Source organism: Ambystoma mexicanum, chromosome 10 (assembly GCF_040938575.1).
Source record: "Ambystoma mexicanum isolate Mex_15411 chromosome 10, UKY_AmexF1_1, whole genome shotgun sequence".
NCBI lineage: Eukaryota > Metazoa > Chordata > Amphibia > Caudata > Ambystomatidae > Ambystoma > Ambystoma mexicanum.
Window position 1 is genome coordinate 1,492,214,051 of NC_090932.1, and position 20,704 is coordinate 1,492,234,754.

General features: G+C 48.0%; 1 protein-coding gene across 3 annotated transcripts in view; it reads right to left on the bottom strand.

Annotated features, from left to right (window-relative positions):
* Positions 1-20,704, bottom strand: part of ZCCHC8 (zinc finger CCHC-type containing 8) — a 723,649-nt gene that overhangs the window by 318,768 nt on the left and 384,177 nt on the right. The window lies entirely within an intron of this gene.

A 20,704-nucleotide genomic window follows, 5' to 3' on the forward strand; every position in this document is an offset into this window, starting at 1 on the left:
TGCTGCGTCACCATACAAAAAGTAGATGCCCATGAAGTTTGTCAGACTAAAAAAAAAACAATCCAAATCAGATCAAAACACATGAGGGTGAGAAAAAGGGCTCACCCTCTCAAGGGTTGAAATTAAAAAGTCCTAATGTCAGCAAAAGAGCTTGAGGTCTCTAAGGTTGCACAGAAATTAGAATTCTCGCTAACAGGACCTTAATTTGGTTTTAAAGTTTTTAATGTGTGCTCTTTTCAAGCCACTCCATTCCTGCTCTTTAAATTTAACTTACAAAACTGAGGGAGTCGCAGTCCTTGCAGTCCCTGTAAGTTCCAGCGAGCAGGGAGGTAGGATGGAATCCTCCCCATTGCTCAATCTGAGGAATCTCCGGTCGGGGGAGGGAGATGGGGGGAAAAGACTTCTAAGAAGCTCCAAACCCAGGAACATCTTGAAAAAGGCGCCTAAACCCCCTTCACACTCGCCAAGTTTCCACTCATCCCAATCCTCGCCTGAGCACTGGGCGGCTAACCTCACAAACCCGAGTCCAACCTCGGATCAGAGACATGAACGGGAGATTTACTTTCTTCTCCCCGAGCCGCCCCCGATTGAGCTTCCCCCACTGCCGAGCTGCCAAAGACTTCAAACCACTTTCGATCCCCTTGGGCCGGATCACAGCAAAATGCCAGCAACCACAACACCGACATGCAGCACTCACCTCTCAGAGCCGGTGATAAACCCGATAGCTCCAACCGTCCAGCTGCACCCCTTGGGGATGCCGGCCATGCCCGGAGACGCGGCCTCCCAACTTCGGCTCGAGCCAGCACTTATAGGCGCGAGCGGCTCCTGTGGCTCGCTGCCGGCGCAGGGCCGGGGTCGCAGAGAGCGGACGACCTCGAGCGCGGTCTTCCGAGCACGGGGCTGAGTGTCCCCCGCGTTGGATGCACCCTGGGGGCTCCGTCCGCGGCCCCCCCGGGGGCGTCTGTAAGGAGTCCCATCTGCACCTCGAGTGCCTCGGGGCCACCGCCTGTGCTTGCGGAGCCGATGGAGTTTGGGTCGTCGGCGGTGGAGGGGGCGGAGGGCCCAGCTCAGGGATTGACAGAAGCAAGAGCAGAAGCAGCTCTCGTAACCACGGCGCTGATCCACGCCTCTCCTGAAAGAGCTCCCCCCATGTCCAGTCCAGGTACTGCGGCTTCAACCATCCACTCAACTGGCCCACTGGGCTCCAACAGCGAGAGAATTTCGACAACAGAAGGGGAATGGGCAGAGATTGAGGAGGTGAACAGCATTCCCTCCCCTACGCCACCCCATATGCGAGGTCACCCGACATTCAAGCAGAGAGCAAAGCTCACCAGACCTTCAACAAAAAAAAAATCCAAGCAAAAAAACACGACATCAAAAAACAATGAAACCACCACAAGCCCATCAACGCACAAGTCCACATTGAACTCCTCGCAACAACAACAACTACACCAAAAAAAAAACAAACATCAAAGCCAGGCCGAATGGCCCCGTGAAGACAGAACATGGCAAAAATCAGCTGGGTATGACGGTGGTAGACTTCTTTAACCGCTTGGGTAAAAGAAAACTTGCCATTGATGCAGAAATCTCGGACGCGGACATTCTTGAAGCAATCACTGATCCAGCGCCTTCCTCCAAACTGAGGAAAACAGAAGGAAGTATGGGCCTCAGGCAGCCCCCACGGACAGAAACCCAGCCGCTTGGCCGAAACAGCGAGAACCAGCCAATCCCGGGTTCACCTCCACTTAGCGCACCAGAGGACGCATCAACAGGCGGCAACGAACGGGGAGGCCCAGCCCCCCAGCTTTTCAGTGAAACTACCCCAATACCCGCGATTGAGAACCCTGGCGATGCAACCCCGAGCACCCTAAGGAACTCCCCGCCCTCCAGTACTCAGCCCGAGAAAACAGACCCGTCAGTGCTCATCCCTAACTCTAGCATCCAGGGCGCTAAGAACGATCTACCCCCCCCCTCCAGCACCAAACACCACAGTCCCCGGGCATCCGGGAAAGGCTGGCCCCCGGATCTACACTGCCCATCTCCGGACTTACAAAGATGCCAACCCAGCCAGAACCAAGGAAACGTCGAAAGTCCGCAGCTGGGTTACCGAGAGTAGCATCATGCCAAACCTCAGTGGAACTTCTATCTCAGTCAGAGGGGATAAGTCCAAATCCTCGGGCCCCCCTTGACAAAAAACTCCAGGAGGCAGCAAACCAGAAAACGAACAAACATTGCGCCCTCACTCCTCACCAAGTGGCACAACAACTATCGCTGGATGAGATCTTTGCGACACCAATTAAAGCAAGAAGAACCAGCGAGGTGGCTCCACAAAGCAAACTGGAAACTCCTGGCAGGAAACATGATTCCTTAGCTCTCATGTCCGCAATAACAATAGCTCTTGCCCCCTTCTGCAAGCTCTACGAGGCATTGAGCGACTCACTGAAAGATCAGACTACCCTACTCGCAATGACCCACACCAAATTGCTTTTCCTTGAAGGGTATATAACAGCCCTGGTGGTCCGCACAAACGAAAAGACCACACCTGTCTCAGAGTGCTCTTCAGTGCTCACGCGACAGGACAGGCAGGTACCAAAAGACCCACTTAAGGTCAAACACTGCCTCTCAAACAGAACCCCGCTGCCCACCGAGGGGCTCTGCAGAAAACCTGTCCACAACTTTAAAACAAAAGCGGGAAGGGAACTATGCGCTTTTCAGCGCGCCTACAATCAACCCTAAGCCTACTTCGACTTCTACAAAAGCACTGGCACCAACATCGGATAGCTCAATCCCCATAATGGAAGCCAGCAAGGTCCCGGCGGCAAAGGCAACTCGCTCCCTGGGTATCAAGAACAGTACCACAACCCACCCCCGCCAAGCTCAATCTTGGCAATTGACCGGCCCCCCCAAGAGATGACGGCTAAGAACAAAACACCACCGGACACAGCACCTGCTTCAAGCAATAAACCGCCTGATAACCAGCCCCCCTCAACATCTCCCAAATCGGTCGAAGACTTTTTGAGGGACAAGGTCGCGATGAACATCTCCCAGCACTTGAACTCAACGGCCGACTCAGACCTTATAGACCTGACATCTGATAAAGTCTATTCTTCCATCCAGCCTCAGACGGGGAGAAACGGGAGCCCGGGACCTCCACACCCCAGGTCGAACCCCCGGGCAAGACCAAAGAGACCCACCCGAAACAGCCCTCCAAACAAACAGTCGCTCCCCGGATGGAATCATCAAGAACCCGAGCGAAGAGAACCCAGTCGAGGTCCTGGGAAATTCAAAGAGTCCATAGAAGACCGAAAACAACTCACCCCCTAAACAGTCAGCACAAAGACCAGAACCGCAAACAACGATGTACAAGCTTGAACAGAAAGCCTGGAATAAAGATTTTCAAACTCTGAACAGAAACACCATACTTAGAATCTCCAGTAAAACAAACTCGCTAAAAAACCTGAGGTCAGAAGATCTGGCACTGGTAGAACCGTAGCACAAAAAGGCAATAGCTAAAGCATACATACACCTAAAATCGTCCTTCCAGATAAGATTTTGAGGAGGTCCAAAGATAGCTACACAAGCAAGGAATCAGGATACTGGACTGGGTGGAGAACAGAGGTGATGTATCACGGAGGAGAGAAAAGTCCAGAACTCCGCAAACGAGACGCCAACTAACTCCAAATCGGAGGAGACCTCATTCAGACTCCTACTCACGCACCCCCCGATGGAGAGCAAAGAAAACAGTTTCTCTGGCAAGTCAACATCACATAACTAACCAAGAGAATACTAACTCGGGACCTTTTCGGAGAAACCCACCCCAAAACGCCCTTGAGAACAATGATTCGAGAGAACGAGTTTCAGATCACAACTCCCACATGGAAGCCAGGGCCAAAGAAGTAAGGGTGGTAACAGCAAAGGCGACAGAGCAAAAGCGGCAGCACTACACCCAAGTCAGAGCTCGAGACTTCAAATCCCAGGACGTGCAACCGTCCTCAAAACAAATCAACGACAGAATCAGAGAACACCCACTGTTACAGGAGGATCAAAACACAAGGACTTCGTTCTGGTCCAGGCTGCCGAACGTTTTTTCACTTTCCTCGAAAAAAAAATAGCAACCCGAGGCCCCCGCAGCAGGGCCGGACCGGGCGAACGGAGAAGAATCCCCCGGGGCTGCAGCTAACATCCTCAAACTAGGATCTTGGAACACGTGTGGGTTCAAACATCTGACGCAAAGAGGAGGAATCAACCTAGGGCAGTTTGACATCTTGGCCCTACAAGAAACTTGGCTTACGGAGGTTCCAGCTCTTGATGGCTTTGAAATTGTGCTCGCGCCGGCTGCAAAAAGCCGCCTTGGCAGACCATCATCAGGAATTCTCCTGGCGGCCCGAGCGGGCAGCAGAATCAGCATATCAAAAGTTCTAGTAACCTCGAAACATCACTTGGTCGCCACATTGTCATGGGACAATAAACCAGCACAAGATAAACCAAACAAAGACGCGGGTCTGATGGTTATCCTTGGAATCATCGTGGTGTACTGGAACCCTCAAGTAATTTCGGACAGAAAGTTCCTCAAACTGATCGAAACAGCAATCGACTCCCTCCGTGTGGATGAAAATACAGCCCACATAATATGCGGAGACTTAAACGCAACCTGCCAGCCAAGAACGGCATGGCCAAGAGCAGCGAACCGAAAGAGCAAATCTGAAGACAGAGGAACCCAATGGAACGACTTGATGGCGTCAAGAGGGCTTCTCAATTTGGCCCAGCTATTTCCCAACCCAAACAGACTCCCGACATGGGAAAGAATGAATAAGTTTGCTACAGTAGACTACATCTTCATATCCCCAGAAACTCAGATGGTGATGTCCTCTTTCGACGTGATCGAAACCGAAGCGAGTGACCACAACTTACTTCAAACCTCCTGGTACTCATTCAGAGGAAAAAACACCTCGGTGGGCTACTCGGTCGAAAGCAACAACCAAGGGACCCGCCTCAGACTAACGGAAGAACGCATCGCCCATTTAACATCAAAATATAGAGCAGGCGGTCCATCACCAGACTACCAACCACTCTTAAGCCCCTTCAAAGTCACCTCGAAAGGGACAAAATCCAGGGTCGTGACCAAATCCCATAACTTCGACAAACAGGTGGTGGAAAGAAGGGCAGTATTGAGAAGACTAAGAAGGCGGATCAAAACCAACTACTCGGAAGCCATGCAAGAAGAACTGACAGTGGAAACGAAAAAATACAAAGCCTGGATAAAAAACTACCGCATAACCTTATATCAAAACGACTCAGAAGCCATGTTGAAAAAGGGGCCGGAAAAGACGCCAGAGAATTCTGGAAACTGTTAAACCAAGCTGGCCCTGCATACCAAACAAGCCCCTGCAACGCAGTAAGTGAAGAAAACTGGAAAACTTACTTCACCGATCTGTTTCAGGAACCACCATCAGCATCGTCCTCAATTCAAGCTGAGGCTGAATCAGAGTGGGTCAACGTTTCTGATAAAGAAGACATCCAAGACGCACTCAGAAAACTCAAAGCCTCGCGAGCACCAGGCCCAGACGGGATCATAAACACCGACTTGAAATCCCACGCTGAAAACTGGGTCCCCTTCATCAGCCAGGTGTTCAGCAACTGCTCAACCACTAGAACCATCCCGAGGCCCTGGACTTCTGCCACAGTGGTCCCTATCTACAAAAAGGGAGCAAAGTCAAACCCACAGAACTACCGACCAATCGCACTCCTGGACACAATCGGGAAGATATACGGGTCACTACTGCTAAAACGATTCCAAAAATGGGCGAGGGCAGCTCCGTGTGCAGACCCATTTCAAGCAGGCTTTAAGAAAAACTCATCCGCCACGGTAAACATTATGCTACTGAGCATTATCAAAAGCAAGACCATTCAATCCACATCGAGAGTCTTTCTCTCGTTTATAGACCTATCGCAAGCATTTGACCTGGTGGATCGAACAAAGCTATGGGAGAAGTTAACAGCATGGGATTGCCCCCCGAGCATCCTCGCCCCAATAAAAGCCCTCCACAAGGCCACCACCATGAGGGTCAAGCTAAACCAGCAGGGCCTACTCTCCGGAGAGATTCCGACCAATCAAGGTGTGAAACAGGGGTGCCAGTTGGCACCAGAACTCTTCATAGCCTTCATTGGTGACCTGAAAGAAATAAACAAGATTTCCAGATCATTCCCCCCCAAAATAGGCAACGTACCAACAGCACATTTGCTATATGCCGATGACATCACCTTACTTGACAGAACAGAAATCGGTCTTCAGAGACAAATGACGGACCTGGCTGACTACATCAAGCAGGCAAACCTTCTTATAAACAAAGCAAAAACAAAAGTCCTCATACTGGAAAAAAAACCCAGAAGACTGAAGCGCTTCAACTGGAGCCTGGAAAAAGTCAACGTCGAAACAGTGCAAAACTTCAGATACCTGGGAATAATAATAGACAGCACTCCTACAGACTCAGCTATGCAAAAAGACCTTTAGAGGAAAGCCAGACTACTGACCTCCCAAGCCCGTCTTCTGGATAAAAAGTTTGGTCGCTTCTCACTGATACCTATGATAAGGTTCTACAAAGCCAAGGTGATACCTGCCTTGACGTATGGAGCGGAGGCGATGCCAGCCATACCAATGACAATATGGAAAAAAACTGGAAGGCTTCTTTTGGAAAGCAGTCCTGAATCTCCCGAACTCCACCCAGATCGAAGCAATCAGGCGTGAACTGGGCCTCTCTTCACTGAGTGCCAAAGTGAACCTAGCGAGCATATTCCTATATAGGAAAACAATCCTTCCTGACGCGCCCCGCCTCTACAACCTAATAGATCTGGAGATCAAAGCAGGCACCTGTAGGCCGATTGTCAAATGGGCCGAGCAGATACAATCGCAGTTGACCGAAATTGGCTGCTCCAACGAAGACCTTATCAAGAACCCCAATAAAATAAAAAGAAAATTGGAAGAAGCAGACTGGATTGACACCCAAGAGCGTGCCAAAGGAAACAAAACACTGGCTCTTTTTCCTCATTCCCCAAAGAAGCTAAATCAAACAACACAACTACTCAGAAGATTCCCAAGCAAACCATTACGGCAATTCCTCTTAAGAGCCCGCTTAAACTTGCTACACACCAACGAAATCCTGTTCTTGAGAGGTCAGTCTCCCTCCAAAACCTGCCGCCTATGCAAAGCTGACACAGAAACAATTAGACATCTGCTCCAATGCCCTGGGACTGAATACGCTCGTCAAGCCTATGTACTCCCTTTCCTGGAAACCCACGTTGTGAGTGAAGAGGAAATATGGTGGGCTCGTCTAATCAGCGGCCAGAAGACAAACTGGTCTATTGCAGCGACAAAAATCTTACAAGTCGCCTTAGCGCAGTGCTTACAAGGGGCGTCTGCCAAAGTCACCGTCTAATCAAAGCAAAATCAAGCATTTGTTAAAATCCAGAAAGATGGATAAACACAATAATAATAAAAAAAAAAATTGTTACTAGCGAGAACCTCAACCCGCAGGGTGAGTGAATTGCAGGCCTTATCCTGTAAACCTGTTTACCACCTTTTACAAGGAAAAGGTGGTCCTTGAGGTGAAACCCTCTTTTCTACTTAAGATTGTATCGATTACCATTTAGCACAGAAAATTGTGCTTCCAGCCTTCTATCCTCCACCTCACCCTGGCAAGGAAGAGGAAAGATTTCATAGACTCTGTCCAAGGAGAGCTCTAAGCTTTTGTTTCAAGAATGGCAACGTTGCGACAATGGTAGGAACATTAAACCACTGCCACCGGCCATTTAAAGTAGTGAGGGTAACAAACAATGTTACATGAGTAGGAAAAGGGGCTACCTACATAAAACGGGGGGTGTGCTGGATCTACAAAGAAAAGGTAAAGTCAATTTCACGTTACTATTCTTGGAAACAGTAGTTCACCCAAGAAAAGGTTTTTAAACCTTAAGAGAAATCTAAAGGATTTCTCTGTGACACTGCACTGAAGGTGCTGTGTCACCAGACAAAAAGTAGATGCCCATGGAGTTTGTCAGACAAAAAAAAAAAAAGAAAAAGAAAACCTTTCTTATTTGGATATTTCTATTGGTGGATTTCATTGCTACAACTCTACAGCTCATATTTACCCCTCTTGAGATAAGTCTGGCTGTTCAGTCACACTACCAACCTATGTAGTACAGACCTATACCAATAGGTTGGTTACCCAATACCAAGAGGACAAGAATGGTGTAGCCTCCCACAAGCTTACTACATCAATTCTTGCCTAACACTGGTGGCAGGCTGAGAGATAGACAGAGTGGTTACATTGAGTATTTGATGTACTTGTGCACATCTAAACCAGTCACAAGGCTAAGCTCCATCAAAAAGTGACGCAATTGTAAATGCAAAACAGATGACTTCAATGAGGCAGCTCTGTTCCAACAGTAGATCAACTGAAAGATATGTGCAAAACCAGGGGTCTGACTCAAAGTAAAAACATGTGCATTGTTTACAAGGTTGTTGAATCAATAAAGTTTGGGGGGTAGTAGGCCTGTAACACCTACTCACCCCAGTAATGTGGAAATGGGGAGGAGGTCTGTTTAGAATCAAGCTCCAATCTGCAAGAGGAGTCAGAGTCGTCTCAGGAAGAGAGACCCTCTCTGCCACAGCCTGCCCTTATGCCTCAGCCCATTTCCATTGCGGCCCCACAAGGTACAGTTTTAAGCCCAGAATATGTTTCTCTTGAAAAACTGAGATTAGAGTTGGAATTCAAGAAACTACATGCCCAAGCTGAGGCCAAACATCAAGATATCAAACTCCGAGCGGGAGATGCAACATGAAATGGATTGAGAAGAATGCCCCTTGATTCTGCGCCCCTTCAGGGTTCTATAGGTTGGCTAGTTGCAAGAGACCTCGCCTGTCCAAAGAAGCAGTGAGTATGAATGAATCTAAACTTGATGTGTTGGATTGCTTGGGTATGTTTGAATACACCTATGGTCTTCAAGGAATCAGTGGTAACAATTTAATTTGTTTGCTCAGGTCAGGGATCCCCTGAATGGCTGTGATACTGTAATGGAGTTGTGCGCCATTGAGAGAAAGGATTTTGAATTGGTGAAGCTGGCATTAATAGCCAGATTTGGGAAAACGTGTTCCCAGTACCTTAAGAAGTTTAGGACCCTCAAAGACGGATGGTACCCCTTGGGCTATCTGGGTATGTGAGTGTTTAAAGAACTTAGATGGTTGGGTTAAGGGTTACAGAGTGAACACCTTTGAAGGAATGAGGAATCTGTTTTGGTTAGAATCTCTCCTGAGCTGAGACAGCACTTGGCTGACTCAAAAGAGATTGATCCCAAAGAGTTAGCACAGGCTGCTGACTTGTGGGTAGCCAACAGGGCCACTCACAAGGACCATGGGGCAACTCACAAAAGGAAGATGGGAAGCAGCACAAGAAAGAGGGAAAACTATTCTAATTCCAACCATCCAAAAAAGGGCACCAAACATAGTAAGGGTAAATTCCATGGGAAGCCTAGGAAGTCTAGTGAAACCTCTGCGGCCAAACCAGAGGGAAGTCATCAGAAACCCCCATTCCAGAGAACATTTCCCAAAAGCTTTTGTATGTGGGTATGCAGATCATGTGAAAGGGGATCCCAGATGCAAGGGTAATCCTTCAGGGGTCCACGCTGCCTTCTTCGCCTTCATCCCTGAAGGAGAAGCTCAAATGGCAAGTGGTAACTTTAAATTACTGGCTGAAGACCCCATTGGAGTTCAAGCCAGTGTTTCTTTAATGTCCCAGTGTCTGGGGGAACAGAATGTGATGTGTACAACTGCATACCAGATAAACCAATATTATAAGGACAGTGTACTTGTAAATGTTCAGGAGACCCCTGCCATCAGAGACACTGGGGCAAGCATTACAGCGGTTGAAGAAAGTTATTTAAAACCCGAGTATGTGGCTAAGGCACCAAAAGGACCCACTAAACTTGCAAGAGGCCCTATCCAAATGGTTTCTATTTTGCTAGCTCTCATCAAGTGCAATAATATGACTGTTCGAATACCTCTCGGTGTACAAAATGAGGTGCCGGGAGAGTCCTGTTGGGGAATGATTTGAAAGCTCTAGGAGTGTCATCTAGTACCCCCAGGCCTCCCAGCAAGAGGGAGCAGGGGCAAACAAGATTGGCCAGAGAGGCAACCATAGGAGACTCTCAGTTGGAGGTTGAGGAGATTGCCAAGACCCCCACTGCACAGAAAGGCCACCCTTCCATTTCCAGGAAACAGAAAGACAAAGGTTTCAAACCTAAACCTGTGCACAGGACAAAGACATCCCTGAGATGACAGTCCCAGGTCACCCCAGTGACCCCTTCCCCAGCTGAGGCTGACTGGAGAGATCGACCAGACTGTAGAGAAAGCTACAGGTGAGACAGCTGGATGAAAACCATCCCTGCGTTGGAGATCTGGATCCTAAAGACCATCCTGAGCTGCAGACTTTACTTGCAGAAGGTGGACCCTCTAGGGCAGACTTCAGCAGAGGTCAAAGAGTGTCCCTCTCTAGAAGGTCTGAGCCAGCAGACAGCTTACCAACTGGAAGGGCAAGAGCCAGGGAAGCACAGGCTTTACTGGGAAGATGGCCTCCTCTACAGTGAACCTACTGAGTCTACGCCAGGGGATTACAGGAGATGGTTAGTGCCCCAGAAGGTGAGAAGTTCTTACATTTGACACATGAGATCCCTCTGGCTGGCCACTTGAGTTTCAAGAGGACCAAAGAGATGTTATCCCTGTATTTCTACTGGCCCAAGATGGGGGCTGATGTAGAAAAGTTCTGCCACACTTGTCAGACTACTGCAAGAGTGGGTCCAAGAACACGGCACCTGTAGTGCCCCTCCCTGTGGTGGGAGTCCCTTTTGAGAGGGTGGGGATTGACGTAGTTGGTCCCTTAGACCCTCCAAACTTCTTCAGGCAACCAATCTATATTGGTTGCGGTAGACCATGCTACCAGGTATCCTGAAGCAATACCTAGGAGAACTGTTACTGCTCAGGCAGTGGCTAAGGCCCCTCCTTGGTATCTTTTCCAGGATAGGTTTTCCTAAAGATGTCATCTCCGAAAGGGGGGTCAAATACTATGTCCCACTACATGCAGACCATGTGGAAAAACTGGAGTGACCTACAAGTTCTCAACAGCCTACCATCCCCAAACCAATGGGTTGGTGGAGAGGTTTAACAGAACTATGAAGAGCATGCTAGATGCTTTAGAGGAACCCCTTAGAAGAACGTGTGACCTTCTAATGCCATGCCTTATCGATGCTTATAGAGAAGTCCCTCAAGCAAGGGTTGGGTAGTGCCATCCGTTCAATGGCCCTTTGGCCCCATCAAGGAAGGGTTGGAAAGTGCTCCTTCTCTACAGCCAGTGAGAGTCACTGATTATGTGCTGGGCCTCAGGAAGAGGATGGAACTCATATGAGAAGCTTCAGACAACCACAAAGCAGGTCAGGCTCTGCTCAATCATTGGCATGACCAGCAGGACAACATGGTGGTGTTTACTCCATACCAGCTAGTTTTGCTTATGGTACCTACAAGGCAGAGGGCCTTACAGAACAAATGGATTGGACGCTTCAAGCTTGTGGGTAAGCTTGGAGCGGTCAATTATTTAGTGGACTTGGGCAATCCCAAGGAGGCCCCTAGAGTCTATCACACTAACCGTCTGAAGGCCTGTTTCCAAACCAGAACTAGGACTTTGGCCTCTAGCCTCTGATCAAGAGGAGAATTAACCTCTCCCTGAACCCCTCAGGGGACAACCGTCAGATAAGACACTTGGAGTAAAGCTCCCTTCAGATCGATCTCTGCAACAAGAGGAGTGCAAGGCTCTGATAAATCAGTTTGCCTCCCTGTTCTCACTGACACGAAGCTTGGTCCCTTGGGGCCAGCATGATATTCTCACTAGTAAGTCCCCCTGTCAAAAGCAGGGGTTACAGGATGTCAGATCATCTAAGAACACACAAAGGAAGAGGTCAAGAAGATGCTTGATCGTGCGGTTATGGAGCCATCTACCAGTCCATGGGCTAGTCCAGTTGTACTAGTGTCAAAAGAAGGAACCAAGGAATTGAGATTCTGTGTGCACTATAGAGCTCTTACCGCAGTCACCATGACCAATGCCCATCCTTTACCCAGACAGATGAGCTGGTGGACAAACTTGGCTCAGCCAAGTTCCTCAGTACATTCGACCTGACCTCAGGCTATTGGCAAAAAGCTCCGACAGACCATGCCAAGGAGAAAACTGCATTTGCCACCCCAGGACTCTTCCAGTTTAAGGTTCTGCCTTTTGGACTAATAAGTGCACTTGCTACATTTCAGAGGATGTTGAATCAAGTTCTGAATGGGTTGGAGGACTTCTGCATGTCATACTTGGATGACATCGCAGTTTCAGCCCCACTTGGGAAGAGCATCTTTACCACCTTGGATATGTTTTGCAGGCTCTGGAACATGCCCACCTGACCATAAAGGCTAGTAAATGTCAAATTGGTCATAGACAAGTGGTCTACCTTGGACATGAGTTAGGAAGTGAAATATGGCTATTGCATAGCTAAGTACAAGCTGTACAAGACTGGGACACCCCTACTACTCAGACCAAAGTGAGAGCCTTTCTATGTCTGACTGGGTATTACAGGAACTTCATAGAGTACTACTGGACTGTAGCTTCTCCCTTGAATGTGATGTCCTCACCCAAATTACCCAAGAAGGTAAGTCTTGAGAGCTCCTCACTACAACCAATCCTTCATTGTACAGACAGATGCTTCCAACACACGGATGGGTGAAGTTTTGAGTGAACTGGATGAGAAATGCAGGGAACACCCCATCTGCTTCATCAGTAGGAAACTGAAGGTGGGCAACAATTGACCGTAAATATTTTGTCCATTGTGCGGTCTCTGAAGTAGTTTAGGACATACTTGTATGGTTCTAATTTTGTTATTCAGACAGACCACCAACCCTTGAGATGGTTAATGCAGATGAAGGGTGAAAATCCTAAATTGTTAAGGAGGTCAATCCGCTTTCAAGGGTTTGATTTCACCATAGAACACGGGTCAGGATGTAATCACCAAAATGCTGATGGTCTCTCCAGAAAATATGATCGACTGGATTAGGAGATTCATCCAGGCGTGCATTAAATCCTCCTTTCCCTTTGTCGGGGGAGTGTTAGGGAGAAATCTAATTTCTGTGCCAATTCCCTTCAACCTTCGAGACCCCCAGCTCTGTTGCTGGACTTGAGGATTTATTAATTTTAACCCTAGAATGAGAGCCATTTCTCACTCTGTGTATTGATCTGATTTGGATTATGTGTTTCCTTAGGCATCTACGTTTTGTAGGGGGACACAGCACCTTCAGTGCAGTGTCACAGAGAAATCCTTTAGATTTTGCTTAAAGGTTTAAATACCTTTTCTTAGGTGAACTACAGTTCTCAACAATATTAAAGTGAAATTGACTTTACTTACCTTTTCTCTTTGTAGGTCCAGCACACCCCACCTTATGTGGAGTGCTGGGGGGTCACTTAGCCGATTTTCCAACTTACTCATGTAACATTTTATATGTTACCCTCACTACTTTAAACGGCTGGTGGCAGTGGTTTAATGTTCCTACCATTTTGCTTTTCTAGCTCAGTGTTAGGCAGAATTGCATGAAGTACCCTCTGGGACCACCACATACAATTAGGACTACAGGTGTAAGCAAAACCAAATCTTTGGTAGTCTGTACTACACAGTTTGTGGTAGCGAGCTGAGCAGCCAGGCTTATCTCAAGAGGGAATGTGAGCAGTAAAAGAGGTTACACAGAGGTCTTTCAGAGTGGTTCAAATAGACACCTACACTCAAGGCTTCTTGGTAAAAACACTTATTAATGTATTACACAGTCATTTAGAAAACATTCATTCACTAGAAGGAGGCAACTTAATATACACAAATACACTTCAGTACCAAACCAATAAGTTTCCAAGTAAATTAGGCTCCCGTGAAATAGGAGCAAAATGGCGTTTGTCACTTTAAAATAGGAAGCCAAAGGCACAAGTTAATAGAATAGATCACAAATACTTTCTTAGGCAGTGCAAATAGTTTCAGTTCACTAGAGGACTCGATTCAGTTCAATAGGCCAAGGTCAATGGGCTAGTGGCTTGGATAGGAAAGAACAGTTCTTGTAGTAAACGGTAAAGTCCTTGCCAAAGTTCTCAGAAGTAGTTTGTACGGAAAAAAAAATCATATGTTGGGTCTGATTAGGCCTGCAAGTTGGGAAAGTTTCACGAACTTTCACCGTGAGAGGTAACCTCTCAATCGGGTCGGCACAGTACCTTAATATGAAGAAAAAGATGCAGCTGAAGACGTTGGTTCCTGGCAGTTCCTGCAGATCTCACTGTTCCTGAGCCTCAGTCGTGGGGACAAGAGGGAGGACGTTGTGGGACTTGAGCACTGTGCGGGGACAGGTCAAACAAGCTGGCAAACTGGAGGTTCTTCGGTTCGAGTAGCTGTCATCAAGCACACAAGCTGGTTTCCTTCTCCCTGGTTAATCCTAACCAGCTCTGAGAAGGATGTCCAGGTGGTTTACTTTGGAGTGGATTGGTCCCACCAACTCAAAGGGAAAAGTCGTCTTTGCAGGGGCTTCTCTGTCGATATGCATTTGGAGTTTCAGCACAGCAGCAGGGCTTCACCAGGCAAACCAACAGTCCAGGAGTTGCAGCGGGCTTCCTCTTAGAGTTCTTCGGATTCCTTTGTCCAGTGGTCGACTCTGCCTTCCATGCCAAAAAGCCTAGCCTTTTATGCAGGTTTCTCACATTCATTCCAGCCTGGCTGTCAATCACCCAGCAGGGTGGCTGTCCATGCCGGACAGCCAGCCGGCTAGTGCATTCCTGTCTCATAGGAGACAACGCAGAGGGAGTTTCGGGCACCTCCCTCACTTTCTGCCCCCACCAAACACCCTGGAGCCAGAGGCGGGCTTCACTCGTGAATCCTGCCAAAGACAAAACGAACAAAGGGACCAAACCTGGTCTGGCGCGCAGAGTAAATCGCAAGGACCTTTCCACAAAGAAATGGCGAAAAAAGAAGACTGGGTCCATTTTTACAAAAATGGCACCCAAAAGGTCCTTTACTGCACCTGAGAACGCAGCCCGTACACCACGGTAGTAAAATGTTAACCACTGCCAACAGCCATTCATCGAGGAAAGGGTAACAAAAATGTTACAGGAGAAACTAGACAAAGGCGATACTATGTAACCCCTACAGCACCCTATTGTAAGATAGTGTGTGCTGGGTCTAGAAATTTAAAAGTGTAAGTAAAGTTAATTTCACTTTACTGTTGTTGGAAACAGTAGTTATCCAAGAGAAAGGTAGTTAAACTTTTGGGGCAATCTGGAAGACTTCCCTGTAGCACTATACTGAAAGTGCTGTGTGCTACAATGTAAAAAGATACCTATGGAGTTTGTCAGACCTGAAAGAAAGCGTAAAATCACATTAAAATACGAGTGGGAAAAAGGGTCTCACTCTCTCCAGGCAAAAATGAAAAAGACCTATAGTCCAGCAAAAGAGCTGGGTGTCTAAGGCAGAGAGGAATTCGCACATTTCTGAGAATTCTCCCCAACACCTATACACCCTTCTTGTCATATTTTGTTAAGCCACATACTGCCTTGCACAGCATAAGGTCTCATTTGCAGCCTGTATACCAGGGGAGGAGAGGATATGAGATCTGAGCCACCAGGATACCCCGGCAGCGAGTCAGGCTCATGCAGAAAAGAATATGGCCACATACATGACAGCACTGCAGGCTGGTTTTTCAGCTGTGAATAGCAAACATGATATAGGCAGCAATATTGTCACCATAAGGGCCGACCTGCAGAAGGAAAACACAAGATTCACAGATGCAGAAACCAGTGTTAGTGCTCTGGAGGACACATCGGCCACACATGGTAAGGACATTGAGGACAAAGAAGAGTTTAAAAGCTGTGCGTGTCAAATGTGATGATTTAGAGTCTAGGTCAAGGTGCAACAGTCGGGTGGTGGGCATGGCCTAGAGGTCCATACATTTTCATATGGAAGTGTTCCTGCAGGAGGCACATCGCACAATGTTCCCTGAGGCGCAGTTCTCTCTGCAATTTCTTTTGGAGAGGGCTCATAGATCTCTGGCCCGACCACTCAAACCAGGGACCCCGCCGCACACCATCTTCATGCGTTTATTGAACTATTGTGACCGATATCTGATACTTTTGATGTCGTGCGAAAAGGGCACCCTGCCCTACGATTCTGCCAGAGTCCACATACATCCAGACTTCTCCAATGGAGTGCAGGCGGCCTTGGCGGACCTATGACCATGTCAAGAAAGCGCTCCGAGATAGGTAGATACCCTATGCTATGGTGTTCCAAGCTAATCTCAGAGTTCAGCACACGGCCAGATCCCATTTCTTTGAATCCCCGAAGGAGGCCATGGCATACAGCGAGCAGAACATTCCAGCACAATCAGGCAGCGATTGACATTTGGCTCTATCCAGCACAGTTGCACAGCTCTCAGAGATGCTGGGCCCACATGGGCATATTCCTGAGAGGGTCTCCGAGTCCGCTTGAGTCACATTGTGCGGCTCACATTGGTTTAAAGAGTTAATGCCACAGTTGTGGCCACGCTGCCACCCACTGTTGGAGACATGGAAGTATGGGAATGGGTATACACTGTCCAGTTGGGGGGTTGGGAGGAGGGGCAGGTGTGGGGACAGTTGGGTAATGGTCATTCAGAAAAACTGACGGTTGTGCACATGTTTTTACTTTGAGTCAGACCCCTGGTTTGTGCATATTATGGCTGGTTGCTCTTTGAATATTGACTTACGGTGACGATGGCCGAACTGGACTGTATGATTAGGCTGCTCACATGGAGCATTAGAGGGCTGGCCATTCTTGTTAAAGCCCGGAAAATTCTGGCCTACGCAAAAAACATATCCATATTCTGATGTTGCAGGAGACGCACGCCCAGCATAAGGTGGTAGACACATTTGCGCGATACTCGGCCCCATTACATGTGGGCATTGATTATTCCTTTCAGTCAAGGAGGGGGGGATGACCCTTACATAGGGTTTCAATTTACCAAATCCATGACTGACACAGTGGGACGATATGGGATTGTCTGGGGGCCAATGGGCAACCAGGATGTCCTACTTGTCAATACACATGGGCCAGATGTATCTGAACCAGACTTCTATCAACACATTATTGAACTGATATCGCAGCTGGATGACGCCAAAGTCATATCGGGAGGCGATTGCAACACCATCTTCGACCCACACAGGGACAGGACTACTAAGACCGCACCCCCCCCCCCGGGCACTCACCAAAGCTGCACACAAATCTCCAGGGTATATCCTACTTACCTCTTGCTGATGCCTGGAGGGAGCTGCATCCCCGAGAAGAGATCAACTTCCACTCCTCAGTGCATAATTCAAGCCCCTCCATAGACTTCTGGCTGTGTTCGCCTGAATATATTCCCCTCGTAAAAGACCACGTTCGCTTTCTGATCACTCACTTGTGCTGTTGGGAGGGGGCGTGGCTCACCTGGAGCACGGCCCCAGTCTCTGGCGGAAGCCATCGGCGCTGCTACAAGACAATGCTATAATAGAACCCCTTCAGGTCGACATTACAGAGTACTTTGGCCGCAAAAAGGGCTCAGTGAGCTCCACGGCCAGTGTGGGAATCATTTAAGGTCTGGTTGCGGGGTCATCTACGGTCGCTGGCACATGGTACATTGCGGGCGATAAGAGCGGGACTGCAGCGCACTGAACTTAATCTACGTTCCCTGGAAAAAACACATGCACTGTCACCTGGGAAGGATACCCTTGTTCCCTTTGCATGCGAAATTAGAAGAATTCAGGAGACTGACAGACCGGGAAATATATATCAGTCGCCCGACAAGGGCCAGGAGATACGGGGAGGGGGCTAAGGCTAGCAAGACACTTGCCAAACCAATTCAAGCAGAACACAATGTCAACCCCATTGCCAGTATCGTTGGAGGGGATGGGATAACTCACACGGAGGCCTGGGCGATCAACAACGGTGTCTTAGAATTTTACTCATCCCTATACCCAAACACAGACCAGGTATCCACAGAGTTAGATCAATACATGGAATCGATTCCGCTTCCCAAACTTGAACAAGAAGCCAGGTAATGACTAGAACTCCCCCTGACACTGAAGGAGATCCAGCAGGCGATAAAAGACCTGGTGGCAGGGAAAGCCGCTGGACCAGACGTCTCCCAGTAGTACAAGTGTTACGTGTCAGAACTGGCCCCCAAATTAATGGCGGTTTGGAGGAAGCATTGTCAACTGAACACTGCTCCTGACCTTAAGGGAAGCAGTCATCACAGTCCTACTCAAACTGAACCCCTGCAGGAGGCCACATCCTATCACCACTTATCACTGATAAACGCTGACACCAAAATATTCGCCAAGGCTATTGCGAACAGGCCATTACCCTACATGACGAAACTGATACACCCCGACTAATCTGGTTTCATCCCCACTAGGTCCACTTCCCTAAATCTACGCAGGCGGTTTGACATAATATTCCAACTAGACCCCAACTTCAAAGAAATAGCAATCACCCTCGACGCTGAGAAAACATTCAATTCAGTATCATGGAAGTGTATGTACGCTTTGCTGGGACAGCTAGGGTTCGGACCCCAGTTCGTGGGTTTTATATGACTCGTAGTGCTAGAGTCCAAACAAATCACACCCTTTCACCTGGCTTCACACTACACAGGGGCACATGCCAGGGTTGCCGATTGCGCCCCCCTCCGCGCCCCCCATCTTCGCCCTCACTATAGATATGGCAGCAGTAATACGTCTCAGACATACATGTCATGGTGTCCGGATATGAGCCCCCCCAATTGATATCGCTATACGCAGACAACACTTACATATTAGGGGCAGAGAAAGTAACTTATCCCGGTAATGTCTGATGTAATGGAATTCTCCAAATATTCGGGATACAGAGTCAACCCTGCCAAATTCAAAATTATCCCACTGACACAGGGGCCCCAAACAGACGGACGCCATGGCAGATTTTCGATGGTCCCCATGTTCCTCTCCTTACTTAGGGGTTAATGTGGCCACTGACCGACACATTCTATATGCAGCCAATTATGAACCATACATCTCGCAGTTGGGAAACAAACTGAAAATATGGAACAGACTACCAATCTTAATGTATGGCCGTATAGCCTTGTGGACAATGGTAGTGGTACCAAAACTACTGTACCTCTTTGGTAACATTCTGATTTGGCCTGGTAAAGCCTTTTTTTTGTAAGGCTGCAGACGTTAGCATACAACTGTGAAAACGAGCTGGGCTAAGCTGTGAAAAAGGTAGGACACTGGAGGCCTCGCCGTCCCTGATTTCGAGCTGTATTAGAATGCTGCACAAGCGCAATTAGCAAGATATTGGTTTCATAACACTGAAATATACACCCACATACAGGAGGAGAAGTACGCAGCCGCTCCCAGAGACATACGCTCCATGATTTCTACTAAGACGTGTGGCAAGACTATGGAGGTAGATCCAGTTGCCTGCACGGTGCGGGCATGGTCCAGATTATTTCAGAGGGTGGGGATCCCAGAACCATATAGCGGCACTTCACCCCCTATGGCATTACCCCCAATATTGTCCCCACATTTAACGATACAGAGAGCTTGGGATTCCCTAATGCAACTGACTGTGGGAGACCTGTTTCCGGGCAGTACATTCGTAACACTGGCCGAGGTACAGGAAAAAAGTAGGACGTGGACTCATTACACTGCAATACCACCGGCTGAAAGCTGCGCTCAGTCATAGATGACCTTCAATACCCCCTGAACCGACTCCACACCCATTCATACTGTATGGGTATCATAACCCAGGACAGGGTCAAAGATGGCACATCCACATTGTACAGATTGACAATCCGACTCCCTGTGCAATTGAAACAAAATGGCAGAGCTATATAGGCACAATAGATGATACGCAATGGTGATATTGCCAACTAACGTCTCCCTTGATTCAATTCAAAATTTTAAAACACCTACACTTCACCCCCAAGAAAATAGAAAAATTTAACGAGAAATCACAGGCACTCGGTCCAAAGTGCAAAGCTCCAGATGCCAACTCATCTCACATGTATTGGGACTTCCTGGTCGTTTTCAAGTTCTGGGTGGAGGTGGCTTACACTCTTAGCAATATACTGGATACTCACATTCCCGCGACTCCATTGAAATACCTCCTAGGCGACATAGGAAAGGTATCCATCAAGACATGCAGGCTGTTCAGTGGCGGGTGCAGTCGCTAAATGCAATATCCTTAGAAACTGGAAGGCGCGGGCAGCCCCTATGGTCCAATTATGGATCAAAGACCTGGCATAGGTCAATGAACGTGAGGAGAGTTTCATCTCATGTGTTGGGGCCACCAACAGACCCAAAGACATATGGGCCCCATTTTGCTGCTACTTAGCAAACAGACATGAGGAGCCCTTGTCAGCAGCGAGGGCCGATGGGTTAAATGTACAATAATGTTGCAACCTAAATGGGTTTTGAGCAAATATGACCATACACTGTGCGATCGTTGATTAATTATGCATTAACATGTTGTAACCTCCAGAGAAAAATTAAAAAAAAAAAAGATACATTGAGAAACACAATGTGCTCCAAGTTTGATTAAGTATGCTAATGAATTATTA